At 52.4% G+C, this 13,495-nt stretch overlaps 1 long non-coding RNA gene across 1 annotated transcript in view; it reads left to right on the top strand.

Moving 5' to 3' along the window:
• LOC105548530 overlaps nucleotides 1-4,934 on the top strand; it is a 12,407-nt gene extending 7,473 nt beyond the window's left edge. The window contains exon 3 of the long non-coding RNA XR_001007400.1: nucleotides 4,415-4,934. This is a non-coding gene — a long non-coding RNA (uncharacterized LOC105548530). The remainder of the gene's footprint in view (nucleotides 1-4,414) is intronic.
• The last annotated feature ends 8,561 nt before the right edge of the window (nucleotides 4,935-13,495 follow it).

Genomic DNA, 13,495 nt, shown 5'->3' with positions numbered 1-13,495 from the left:
TTGAACCAGATCCTGGACTTTAGATAATACCTCCACTAAAGAGGTGGGCTTACTGTCAGCAAAAGAAATGTAGAATAGACTTTAGAAAGGATTTCCTTTGAGTTAGGGTTGGTAAATACTAGGGCAAATGAAATGATATAGCATCTCCAACAACACATTTCCTAGCATACATACACACACACACACACACACCCCAAACAGGAAAAGGAAAGCCCTCTCTCGACTGCTATTCTTTTTCCGGGGGATTGGCCTCCAGGTGATGTGTCCCACATCATGGGGCAAAACAGTCTCTCTAAACATTAGGAAAATAATTCGCATCCCACCCTTCACTCCAGGAGGAAGATGATTGTTTCCCTCCCCAGATCTTGGCAAATGCCCTGCTCAAGGATCGCATGGCATGTGGGTAAGAGCCCTGCATGCAGCTTGGTGGCTTCTCCCCAAGCCCTCCCTCTCCTGTTTTATCTTAACCTCTCTGCACCTCGTGTCCGTTGTTTGGATACACCCTATGAACCCAGTCCTGGAGAGAGGGAAGGAGTGCAAAGGCAGGAGAGGACAGGGTCCTGCTCTCTGGGATGTGAGCAAGATCAGAGGGAAGTAAATGCCAGGTTGAGAGGCTGGAGAGAGTGCAAAGGGGTTGGGAGGAGGAAGGCTGATGTCCCTAGCAGGTATGAAGAGAATAAGGTGGGATGATATCAAAGAGAAGGATGATTTTTAAAGCCTAATAAACTGAGATTCAACTGTACAAAGTTCTTTTTGCAAAAATCTCATTTTATTCTTAGTAACAAGCCACAGGAGCAAGTATTAGTGTTGTCATTTTATAGATAATAAAATGAAGACACAGAGAGGTTAAGTAACTTGCCTCAGGTCACAGAACTGGTAAGTAGCCAGGAATCAAGTTGCTGCATTCTGATGCCAGCTCCTGCTGGTTCTGTCCTGTGAAGCAGCCAATTGTAGAGCCTGATTGCATAGGGAGAGATTAACCCCCACTTCCCCTACCCAGGGCAAAAGACCTTGCCCTTTTCAGCCTGTTCTGCCCGGGAGATCTCGATCAAGTTGGTTAACTTGTGTAGGCCTCATCTGCGAAATGGGGAAGTAATATCGAACCCTTTGAAGGTGAAAGTCTAGACTAGATAATTTATTGAAGGTTTTTTTAGCTTTAAAATGAATAATTCAATCCATGAAAGGAGTGAGTAAAGGCGATAGCTAGGAAAGAGGTCTCAAGCCTTCCATCTTCCCATTACCCATCCCCATTCCCACCTCTATCTCCTCCCTCTTTCTGTTTGGGGACCTCTGGAGGCCTCTTCCCCACATTTCATAGCCTGAGCAGCTGTCTCCACCTAGCCATGGTTCACTAGCCCATGAAACCCAGACTCATTCATCTTCACGCCCCACGAGGACGTATCAGGGCCCAGGAAGTCAGCTTGGCTTCCTAGCATCTCGCCTACCCAGCCCAGGATCACGGTAGAGGTACAACAGTAGGACATTTTACGTTGCTGTCCTATACCTCTACCACCACTGCTACCCTATCCCAGGCATCTTCAAGGATATCTCAGTCCAGGCTCTCTGCTGCAGCCCAGCAAACCTGCCCTCCCAAGCCCTGCATCCTCCACCCCTGGGCCTCCTCAGTACACATTCCCCAACACACACACACACACACACACACACACACCCCCCTATGCATTCCTTCCCCATCTGCCTCCAAGGTTCACATTGGCCATTCCTTACCCCAAGATAATGCACTTCACTGAGAGCTCTAACTTGCTAGTTCTCTCCTTTCAGTTTTGCTGCTCCCTGCTAACTAAATGAATACCATTCTCCCTATCCTCTAGGGACCCTCCTAGACTTCTTTCAGATCTTCCTCCATCCTTTCTTATTTGGTCGTTCCCAGTCTCCCCAATGCCAGGGTCACAGGGCTTGTTCCAGTTGCTCCTGACCAACTCAACTCATAAGGCTTTGTTGAGGGCGTGCCCAGAGCTCCATGCCTCTTGGTTGGTCTTGACGACCAGCCTCATCTTACCATGAGTCTAGGAGCTCCCGCAGGGCAGGATCTGTGCTCCTCTCTCTGGATCTCCCCTCAGTGCCCAACACAATGGGCAGCACAAACAGGGGAAGGTGTGTGACTCACCGATTCTGCTTCTTAGGAGTCAGGAGGGAACTAGGGAAAGAAACTAAAGCAGGGACAGAATTCCAGGCCCACACTTCGCAATTTTCCTTTAAAAATCTCAAAGGACGTGTGTGTGTGTGTGTGTGTGTGTGTGTGTGTGTGTGTGTGTGTGTGTGTGTGTGTTGTATAGATGGGAGAGGAGTATGACGGTATGAGGTTCTAGGAGTCTAGTTCCTGCCTTGGTGCAGGAGTCTTGGGGGAGCTGAACTCTCAGATCCACTGCAGCCCCCAAGAGGACACAGGCCCATGACTCTGCAGCCCTAAGAGGGCAGCCATACTGCCGAGGCAGGACTAATGCAGGTTGACATGTCCCGTAGGTTTTAATTTGCTCAGTCCAGTGTGCCAGTCCACATGGTTTCCTTTGTTCTGCAGGTCAGTCCAGTCCCGGTCCTCCCTTCTTGTACACACTCAACAGCACTTCTTGCAATCAGAGCCTAATGCATTTGTTAGGTTGAACCATTTGCAATTTCTGATATTCAATTTGTGGGGGCCTATAGTCTGTAATTTTGGTTTTCTCTCCTCAAAACACTTTAAGAAAACTCCAGGCTAGGGAGAGGAGCAGATTGAGGAAAGGCAGAAGTGAAGTGCCAATAGACTAAGTCCCATGTGCCAAGCGTGTTACATTCGTTATCACAGCGCTAATTCCCACAACATGAAGCACCTAAAATTATTTCCCACATTTTACAACTGAGCAAGCCCAGGTTAAGACTCACATGGTGAGGCCCAGGTCTGGGATTCAAACTTAGCCACAGACCCACCGCCACCTAGAACCAGGAAGTCCTAACAGAGCCTGAGGGCCAGCAAGCAGTGTCTACAGCTTCGCAAAAAGGGAGAGAAGGAAACGAGCCAAACTCGACTTCGCTGGTTGGATCGGTCCAGAAGAGCCCCAATTAGTAGGGTGCGGGAGCAATGCCCAGGGCCGTACCTGAAACCCGAGGGTAGAAGGCCCAAAGGAAGAACCCAGGCAGAAAGAGACAGAGGGCGGGGAGGGGCCTGGAAGGCGGCGGCGGCAGCGGGCAGAGCGGGGCGAGCGGAAGGGACCTTGGAGGGGAACCCAAGAGGGGGGTGTAGGCAGCGCCGGCAAGCAGCGAGGAGCCGGGCTGCAGAGTCTACCACGCTCGGCATCCGGGGCGGGGGGCGCGGGGCTGAGAAAGTCCAGGAGAAAGTCTGACAACCACGGGGAGCGGGGGAGGGAGAGACCCTGTGGAAGAGACGAAGACTGCGGCAAAAAAAGGAAAGGAGGGTTACGGTTACCGAGGGGGAGCTGGAGTCAGCCGCAAGAAGAGAGGGAGCGGGGGAGGAAAAGAGGCGGGAGAGAGACCCTAAAAAGCAAGCTAGATGCTCCAGCGGGCCGCTCTGGTGTGGGGAGGGAGCGTCATCTCAAGGACACTGAAAAAGGCAGGTGGATGGTGCAGAAATGCGGCCGCCGCAGCCCCGGGCGGGCGGGCACCGGCCCGCTGCCCTCGCCCCGGGACGCCCCCGCTCCGCACGCTGAAGGCCCAAAGCGCACCCCCACCCCCAGCCCCACTCCCGGCCCAGCCAGTGCTCGGCGCTGGCATGAAATTGGCTGCAGCCGTAATGAGTCCGCGCCGCGCGGAGGAGGCTGAGGGCCCGCCAGGGAGCCCTGCGCGCCTCGTTTAGCTTGTTTATTGTTCAGGCCTAATTAAAACGTTCCACTGCGCTGCGTTTACATCCGCCCCCCGCTAATGAATTCTCGGCCGCCGGGCGATTTCGGAAACTGCCGCGGGCCGGAAGCGGGTGGGAGGCGACGGGGCTGGGGAAGGAGTGAAGGAGAGGACACCCACGCACACCCCGTTCCACGGCCAAAGGAGCCATTAGGTATCTGGCGATTGGCTCCGAGGTCCGAGTGAGCGCCCCAAGCCCCAGCTCCCCCAGCGCCTGCAGGCGTTGGGAGGTGTGGAAGGACGGGCCGCAGGGCTCAGAGGAGGGGCGGCGGGAGGGAGGCCGGGAGCGAGTGTGTGTGTGTGTGTGTGTGTCGTGTGTGTCCTGTGTGTGTGTGTGTGTCCTGTGTGTGCGAAGGCCTGTGAGCCAGGAGGGTATTGCGCGTGGGGGCACCTGCTCCGTGAAGCGTGTCCGCGGAGCAGCCTGTGTGCGCAGGAGTGAGTGAGTTTGTGGGTGTAGGAGTGAGTGTGTGTGTGTCCGTCCGTCCCTTTGGCTGTTCATGTCCCTTTCTCCCCCGCAGGGGGAGTCTGCGCGGGGCTTACAATATTCTTGTTTCTCCCGCCGTAGCTGTTTGCCGTTTTGCTGTTTGCCTCCTTGTCACGACCTCAGCGAGGGCAGATGGAGGCAGTGGAGGGAGAGAGACAGACGGCAATGCTTGGGTAGCCAGGGCTCCCTGCCGGCCCCACTCCTCCTGCAGACACGAGCACACACACACGCACACACACGCAAAACACACACGCTGCCCTTCGCCACGCGTAGCCAAATAAAATACACAGAAAGCAACTGAGTTACCATTCGCACATGACCACATGGAAACACACAAATGAACAAACGCATTCAGGCATAGCTACATGCCAGTCACACAGATGGATAGACGAGAGCCTGGGGTACAAAACCACATGGCACAAAGCCACCTGGATTTACATACCCCTACACACACAACACAGAAAAAAACATGAAAACTTGAGTACACACCTATCCAGACAAGTGTGAGTACACACACACACACTCACACACTCTACCTGACACGTTAGTGCATCCCCAGTCAGCCCCAGTTTCTCTCAGCAAATTCAGATCACCCAGCCTGGCTTCGAAACCTGCCCCCTTCCATTCCCCTTCATGCTGGTTCCTGAATCCAGCTCCTCGCTCCAGGCCAGCAAAGCTGTCCCCAGCCTCATTTATGGTTTGCTCACCTGCCTCAGCAACATCAGCCAGAGGTACTCCTGCTCTTCTCCTAATCTGTTCCATGCCCTGTTGGGTTTCTCTTTGCATACCCCTCTAACTCCCCCACTCCTAGCAGCCTTCCCTGATGAACTAACTGGCTTGGATTCCGAATTTGCTCTAATCATTTGCACTTGTTGATCTTTGCTGTGGTGAATGTCAATGGGATAACTTTGCTCCTATAAACATAATGTTGGCAGGGAGGAGGACTGTAAGATCCCCAAGGCCAGGACCACTGTGCCCAAGTATTTCCATCAGATGCCAGGCCTCATCCCTCCAGTGCCAGGCTGCGAATGCTCCTGGGAGCATTACTGCCCGGTTTTAACAGACAGAAAAATGAAATTGGCCCTCAAGCAGCCACTAGAAGATCTCCTTGTCATACGCTGCAAGGTTCCTCTTCAGGATGGCCTTTCAGAGCCACTTTGGATGAGGGCACACCCTCTTCTGTGTCTTCCCATTTTCACCTTCTTTTTAACTGGAAATACTGCTCCCCAGCTGGGTCCTCACCTGATTCTCCAGCCTTGATTCCTAACACTTAGAGTGTTTTCAAAAATTAGATCTACCCCTAAAGGACACAAATTTGCCTCTGGTGCAGATGCTCAGAGCTATACTGCAGGCTCTAAAGGTGATCCCCAAAGAGAAATTGCCAGGAATGACCCAGGCACCTGCAGCAGCTGCTGAAACCTGCTATGTTAAAGGAGATAGCATGCATTGGAAAAGGTTCTTTGTACTTAAAGAAAATGACAAGGTCACCCTAAAAAAAAAAAAGAAAAGAAAAGGAAGAAAAGGAAAGAAAAACTCATTGACTGCCTCCCCAGCTCACTGCAGGGTTGTTTCATCAGGTAAACATGATGCTGGGTTGATTCCAGCCTGGCATCTCCAGGTAGATAGGTGCCCTGCCTGCTTTCCCTCCCCATTTCCCCTTAGTCTGCCTTTCTCTCAACAGCCCCCTCTCTCTCCATGCCCCTCTCACCCTCCTGCAGTTAGAGGCACCCTCTGCTCCCTGTCTTTTATACGCAGACACACACACACACTCACTTCTTGCCTCTTCATATTTCTTTCTCTACCTCTGTCTTTCTCTGACTGTCCTCTGCCAATTTCTCTACTCCCTTTTTCAACATCATTTTCTCTCCCTCTGATCTCTGCTGGGGCTCTGCCATTCTTTTTCTTTCTCAGTCTTTCTCTAACTTCCATCTGTCTTCTGTTCTCTCCTCCACACCTCACCATAACTGCTTCAAGCGGTCCATGCAGAGGGAGGGTGTGTGGCTGTCTGGTTCAGCACCAGACAACTCTGGCATTTTGAAGAGCTTGGAATTGCTGTGTTCCTGCTCTCTCACACACACACACATGCACACATGTATGGGCCTCCCCTCCCACCTGAGTCCCAGGCCCTGGAAGGCCAGCAGAGCCCTCAACCCAGAATCCCCATCTCACCCCCTGTAACCTCTACCTGACCCTTCTTAATGTCTCCCCACCGCCACTCTCCTTTCCTTTCTCCCTGGAAACCCATCTTCTCCCTCCCCTTCTCTGCTTCTCCCAGTCTACTGATACACTTCTGGTATATTCTCCGCCCTGGCCCTGGCCCTGGCCCTGGGTCAGTGTGCCTTTGGCTCAGGGTACATGGCCTTCAGTTTCTCCCTGGGCCTGGGACCTTCTCATGCCTGTGTGTGTGTGACTGACTCTGCTATGGCTGGTTTCTGGGTGGCTCTGTCCCTGTGTGAGTCTCTGATCTTTCTGTCTGCTCTCTGGATGCTCCTCTGTCTTGGCTCTGTCCTGTCTCTAGGTCTGTCTCTCCTCTGTCTTTCCCTTTCCACTCGGCAGTGTCTCTGTTCCCTCTGTCTGTCTCTCTTCATCTCCAGAGTGCTGGGACCCACTCTGCCCCATGGGTCCCACTCTGTCCATCTTGGTTTGAATTTACTGGATCGTTCTGTCCCTGTCTGTGTGTCCGTCTCCCCCCTTCTCTGCCTCTTTTCCTGCCCCGCAGTGATGGGGCTGGAGAGGGGGTGGCTGGCTCAGAGGGCTTGGAGAGGGAAGGGGGCGGGCGGCCCTTTGTGTGGAAAGATTGACGGCCAGTGGCGCAGCCTCCGCAGCGCTGATTAGGATGCAGCGCAGGCTCTGACTGCAGCATTCTCCTCCTCATCGAACATTCTCCACACTCCAAATAGAGATCCCCTCCCTGCCTGCTCCCCTGGCCTCTCGGGATAGTATGGCTTACCCCTGTCCCCAACCCAGTTCCTCCACTGGGAGCCACTGGAAATTCTGGGAGGGCACCCAAGGGCCCCCTGTCCCACCCAGATATCTACATGTCTTGTACATTCTAAGAGAAAAGGAATGAGGAGAAGTGAGAAGCCGACTGGAGGAGCTTTACTGGAAGGGGGTGTGGGAAGGTCACAAACTGCTTAGGGGAGTTGTCTTCACATCCCCAGCCCAGCAGCACCTTGCACCCCTCAGACACATAGGGAGCAACAAGTGCAGGGAGGAGACGTGGCAGGTCTCAAAACACAGGAAGGGGAGCAGGAAATAGGTGGCGTGCCTCTTTTATCCCCTCAGAGCACCTGTCGACCTACCCTGTACATAGTAAGTCCCCAGTAGAATGGTCAGCTCCAATTTTATCAGTTCTCCCAAAATCAGTGTGTAAATCAGTGGAACTCAATTCCTTTTAATATGCCTCCCGACCCACCACCCCCAGCAATTCAGTATCTGGCCCCTGGACAATATCCCCAGCCACACCTTCCAAGCACCCCAGTGATCATCAGATCTCAGCTCCAAATCCCAGTCATTCCAACCACGACTCCTCCAGCATCTGCCTTATGTCCCTGCCCCTTGCTCTTCCTCTTCCTCCCTTGCTCACCCCCATGCAGCTTGGCCCACTGGGTTTCTCCCCCAGAGACAGGCAATCACTAATGAGCATTGAGTTCAGGGAGGGGAGGGCCAAGGGCAGCCTGGTGGGTGGGAGGGGATTCCAGGGCTAGCAAATAACGAGCTCTGTCAGCATCTGTCAAATATGCCATCTCCCTCCATCATCGCTGCCTCCTGCCTCCTGGCTCCTGCCAATCCATCTCCCTGCCGACACTGACCGACTGCGCTCAGGTGCAACTGCCAAGAAGCTCAGACGCACGATGCCTGGTCTGCTCCAGATCCATTTTCTCCAGGAATGTCACCAGACACTGATTTTAAAACTCTGAGAGACCCTGGGAATACAGGGTTGTAGGATGAAACCCAAAGAGGAAGAAGAGAAATTGCCCTCTGTTCAATCTCAGCCCCTTGTCTCCACTATCCACTTTGCAAAACGAGAATTTAAAACTTCAGGCAAAGGTATAGAGTGTTAAATGTCCGGAAGACCTTCCCAGCTTTAAAGAGGTTGTGAATGCCTCCAAAACTAAGGAAACTGTTGGGGGAAAGCTGTGGCTAGAAACCCGAAATCGCTTCTTGTAATATACGCAATTTCCACCAGGGGGCGAGGAACGCGGCTCTGCGGAGGAGCGGAATCTTCTCAGCAGCGACCTGCAAAGGGCTCAGCGGCCACAGGAGGGCGGCAGAGAACAGTGCTCCCTACAGATCCAGACATCGGCCCTGGATGCTGTCTGGAATCCAGGCAAGGCCGGGCTGGGCTGCCCTAGGCTGGGGACGTCTTTAGCTCGAGCAAGAACCTATGAATTTCTGAATTCAGGTATCCTTGCATCCCATCTCAAGCTCTCTAGTCCCTGAAATGCCATCGCCCTCCTCAGTCTCCCTTCCATTTCTCGTTCTAGCACTGGGGCTGCTGGCACAGAAGGACCCTGTGGCTTTTCCTTCATGGTATAGCAGATAACACCCACGGTCCTCCGTGACATTCCCTGGGGTCCCAGATGATAACTGGGGCCAAAACTAGAACCCACGACTTCTTGGTTCTCAGCGCAGGGGTCATCCCGTTGTGTCAGCTGCAGCTCCTGGAAAACACCATACCCTACAGGCCACAACCAGACAGCATCTCAAACCCCTGGCTTAAACAATCAATGTCAAAGCTACTGTGTTCTGTATGTTTACATATGGAACTGGCGCATACAAGACTGTTAACCCAGAACACACATGTGTGCTGTAGCTACCTGGCTGTGCACCCTTCATCCTCAGGTACATGACCCTCTGTCCCTTCTCTTCCTACTTTCTGAACTGCAAAAGAAGCTTGTCTTCATTTATAATTTGGGCTTTTCACTGTAGTTTCAGAAACCCCTCGAAACTGTAGACACAGAAGTCCTTTCCCAGTTCTAACCTTGGTCCATCCTACCACAGCCCTTTACACCTGGAGGAGAGGACCTGCACATGATCTTCAGTTCTCTCTTCCTGGGTGTCCCTCACCTGGTCCTGTCACTGCTTCTTGCCTCTCTTGTCCCTCTGCTGACCAACCTATGCCTCCTCCAGATTCTTCTTGCTGCCATCTCAAAAGCTGAGCCACCCAGGGAGGTGGGCACAGAAAAGAGAAAAGAAGAAAGATAGGAGGGATTGGGAAGAAAATATGTCTACAAGTCAGAAGAGGACTCTGTCCCTGCCCCCTTTACTCTTAGCTGGTAAGTTCTACTTAGAGTCTGACATCAGTCCTCTGGCTAGTCCTCACTTTATCTACTCTCCTTGAAGCTAAAGAGCTACAGAAGCTGAGAGTAAATGAGGAGAAATGGATCCAGTTGTGTCAGGGGTATATGTGCAAGCTTGTAGACTGACAGCCTGAGTGTGTGTATACACTTGCATCACACACCACCCCTTCCCCACTGCCACCCCCACACACACGTATTCCATGCTATCCCCAATCTAGGATTCCTCCTATAAAACAAGAGGAGAAAAACATCCCAACCTCTCAAACATTTTATTCTAACTTTGATCCTCCAAGGGAAACCTAAAAAGACAACAGCCTCCCTCTCTGTTTCCCCCTCCCCATGTCCTTGTCCACTCTGGTTTTTGAGATTTCTTCTTAAACCCCGTGGGGTGCAGCCCCTACACACCTTCCCCAGAATCCAGGAGGCACTAGAGCCTCCTCCCTGCAAAGGACTGAGACAAACGCCAATCACGTTGGGGCCTCTCACAGTGCCCATTCTGCTATGAATTCCCAAGGTCAAAACCATTCTGGTGTTATTAAAAACATAAATGTTGCATACCAGGCAGCGGGGGGAAAAATTATAAGGCAGCCAGACGAGAGGGAGATGGAGGGGCCAGTAATTGTCTTCATCTTCCCAGAGTCAAGCTCCACGGGGCTGGAGCCGCACACAGAACATTGCTTTTTAATTTAACTCAGTAAGGTCAGCAGCAGCAAATGAGGCAGGGGAGGAATGGCACCTCAGAGGGAGGGCACCAGGGCCTGCAGAACCGGGGCTCCTGGCCAAGATCTCCAAGAAGTGCCAGGGGAAGCTGAGGGAGAATGGCAGGGAGGATTCGGTGACCCTTGGCTCACCAGAGAAGGGAGCTGGACTGAGGGGGAGTGATATAGGAACTCCAAGAATCATTATAAGAGCTTCTGAGAGCCTGGGATTTAAGTGGAAAGAAAGAATAAGGCTTCAGAGGGACTGTAAGTGAGACCAGAATGCCTGATAGAGACAAATACCCCCTTCACTCTTCACAGTACCCACTCTACAGAGGAGAATAACAAGGTTCATGGTTGGAACTCAGAAGTTCTCCTTTCCCCCAGTACCTATGAATCCTGGAGTCCAAGTGGAGAGAATTCTCCAGTGAGGTGGGCCACTCTGTCGCATCTCCTTCATCTCCAAGGATGCAAGGGGGCAGGGGAGAGGAAAATGGCAGGAGAAACTGAGGCAGAGCTGCCCTCCCTCAGAACCTTCCTCATCTTCCCCACCTTTTTAGGGTCCCAGCTTCCCATCTGCAGCTCAGATAGCTGTATGGTAGTTCTCTCCATTTCCAGTGCTATAGGAAGGATTGAAGTTAGACCAGAGAAGGGACTTCCCAGATCAGCATCTTGGTCATAGGCACAACCCAGGATAGGGTAGAAAGGCTAAGGAACCTGGGATTTTCTGAATAGGACCAATGAACTGAGCATGATGGGATTAATGAGGCTGGAGAAGGTGGGACACTCACTGACTGGGGGTGGAGAGCAGCTGTGAAAAAGCCGTGCAACAGTCACAGGCAGTAGCATCCAAATACACTTTGGGACTTACTGGAACTTCTGACGATCAGACCTCAGATCCTCCTGCTTCAGTTTCAGGATGAAACTGTTAGGAGTTTCATCCTGTTGCCCTGTTAGGGTTTTTGTTTTTGTTTTAGGGAAGGAGGATTAAAACAATAGGTTTGAGACTGAAGGACAGAGTTTTAATTCTCTGTCTCCATCCCTAAGTGTCCTTGATACTTGGCAGGTTTCTACTTCCATGTCAGTCAGGAATTAGGAGACCCCAATGTCAATTTGGAAATCTGAAGTTTGCTACCCTCATAATGTACACCCCTGCCATCATCTCCCTTTCCGGAAGGTCTCACTCTCAGCGCTGGGACCCCAGCCCTGCAGTTCTCCGTATCTGCCACAAGGTGGCGGCCAAAGCATCGATTGATCCAGAGCTAGACCTGGTGCCTCACTAGAGCCAGGACCCTGGCCTCCACCCAGTCTCCATTCACCCCTTCCCCACCTGGGATCTGCCAACCCCGAGGGACCCAGGAAAGGAGAAACTTTCTGGAAGAACTCCAGCTCTTCGGATAAATGGGCTGGGTGAGGACTGGGTGGGAGAAAGAAAGGGAAGGTGCAAGGGAAACCAGAGAAACACAAACCTGGAGGGCTTCAGTGGGGGAGCAGGCAGTCAGGTGTGGTGAGAAGCCCAAGCTGAGAATCACAGTGGCTGCCTGCCACTGCCCGCACCACACCCAGCACCCCAGGGGCTCCAGCACAGCAGCCAGAGCTGTTAACTTGCCCAGAGCAACCAGAGCAGGAGTACCAGGAGCTGGGATGCAGGGAGCCTACACCAGAGTAAGCCACCCAGATCCAGTCAGGGAAAGGGTCGGCACCACCTCTTCCTCCTCAGTATGAGACCATGAGACCCTGTGGGACTCCGTTATCCCTGCTATTCCCAGAAAACGTTAAACAGGGAAGGGTTCAGTCAGTCTCCCCTGCAGTACTGATTCTCCTGGTGCGGGAAGAGGGTCCTGGGAGACAGGAAAGAAGAAAGAAGGTAGATCCCTAGAGAGAAGAAAAAACAGCCCTGCTCACAGGGAGGTGCCAGTATGTGGGGACCAGGAAAGAGAATAGGAAGAGGCCTGCAAGCACCTTGGCAGTGGTTTCTAAAGGAAACGTCTGGGATCCCGAACCAGGAGGATCAGTCAAGGAGGGCTTCCTAGAGGAGGACAGTATGGGGCAATCTTGTAAAATGCTGAGAGGCTGGTCTGGAAAAAGGAGACAGAAGATAGTTCAGGCTGAAGACAGACTATATGTATGAAATTGTTTGGGGTCAGGGGACAACTAAATCTCTGGATGGCTGCTCAGGTGGAGCTTAGAGACCATGCCACCCTGCAGTGGGAGAATGGGGAGTTGAAGGAACAGACATGGTGCATGTGAGGCAATGAGGCCTCAAGACCCAGCTGGCATGGCTGGGCAGCACCCGGGCCCAGCTGAATATTCCTCCCTCTCCCCCACCCCCATATAGCCAAGAGAATAGGAACAAAATGTAGGATCCTCCAAATAGGGCACAAGAAGGACTCCTAGACCAGGAGTCAGGGGCCTGGGTTTTTCAGAAGCAACCACTGCATAGCAGGGGACACTGGGTAAGTCTTCCCATCTCTGAGGACTCTGGCTGCTGTCTGTACAGGCTGATACTGATGCTCTCTGACCTCCCTTTTCTGAGACTGTCCTGTTGATGACTGCCCTCCTCCCAAATAATGGTCTGACTCATCTGTGAACTGCCAGGCTTTAGTCCTCCTTCTCTCGGTGTCCCTATACTCCAGACACACTCCTCCATCCAGAAGAAATTACTCCATTGCTGTGGTGGGGGAATGGAGGTGCAACACCCTATTTTCATGAAATTACCCTGGCCTATTGGGCATCAAACATGACAAGAGGATCTGAAGTTAGACTCAAGGAAGAACTTCCTAGCACAAGTGGCCTGAAAACCTCAGCTTGTGTGAAATGCAGTAAGAATATATACTAGTGGCTGGCCAGGCACGGTGGCTCACACCTGTAATCCCAGCACTTTGGGATGCCGAGGCAGGCGGATTATGAGATCATGAGTTTGAGACCGACTAGCCTGACCAACATGGTGAAACCCCATCTCTACTAGAAATACAAAAATTAGCCAGGCATAGTGGCATGTGCCTGTAATCCTAGCTACTCAGGAGGCTGAGGCAGGAGAATCGCTTGAACCCGGGAGGTGGAGGTTGCAGTAAGCCAAGATGGTGCCACTGCACTCCAGCCTGGGCAACAGAGCAAGACTCTGTGTCAAAAAAAGAGAGAGAGAGAGAGAGACAGAAAGA

The sequence above is a fragment of the Mandrillus leucophaeus genome, unplaced genomic scaffold (assembly GCF_000951045.1).
Source record: "Mandrillus leucophaeus isolate KB7577 unplaced genomic scaffold, Mleu.le_1.0 Scaffold414, whole genome shotgun sequence".
NCBI classification, from domain to species: domain Eukaryota; kingdom Metazoa; phylum Chordata; class Mammalia; order Primates; family Cercopithecidae; genus Mandrillus; species Mandrillus leucophaeus.
This window is presented reverse-complemented; position numbering and strand designations above follow the sequence as displayed.